Below are 328 nucleotides of genomic sequence, written 5' to 3'. Positions count from 1 at the left end.
CGAACGTACGATATAACCTTGTGAGCATTATACATGTATCTCAGACGATATCAGGTGTTAAATCTACAAGGGAGATAAGGAACATGCCTTGCTCCAATTTCTGACCTTACAATAGGCCCAGAATTTAAATATTAACACACTGCAGGGGTGGTGCTAGGAGTTTGTGAAAGAGGGAGGTTTGTTATAGAAAATAGGTTTGGTAGCTTCCCGGTTTCAGAGATAATAGGTTTGGGCCACTTCTGGTTTGACTTAATTATTTAACGATACGAGACATATTTAGCAATAAAGACAAAAAAAAAAGTGTGCTAACAGATACAATAACAGACAG

The 328-nt window shown here is 37.8% G+C and overlaps 1 protein-coding gene across 1 annotated transcript in view; it reads right to left on the bottom strand.

Annotated features, from left to right (window-relative positions):
* Positions 1–328, bottom strand: part of LOC119589464 (calpain-12-like) — a 3,923-nt gene that overhangs the window by 2,087 nt on the left and 1,508 nt on the right. The gene's annotated exons all lie outside the window — the stretch shown is intronic.

The sequence above is a fragment of the Penaeus monodon genome, chromosome 25 (genome assembly GCF_015228065.2).
Source record: "Penaeus monodon isolate SGIC_2016 chromosome 25, NSTDA_Pmon_1, whole genome shotgun sequence".
In the NCBI taxonomy this organism is placed as follows: Eukaryota; Metazoa; Arthropoda; class Malacostraca; order Decapoda; family Penaeidae; genus Penaeus; species Penaeus monodon.
This window is presented reverse-complemented; position numbering and strand designations above follow the sequence as displayed.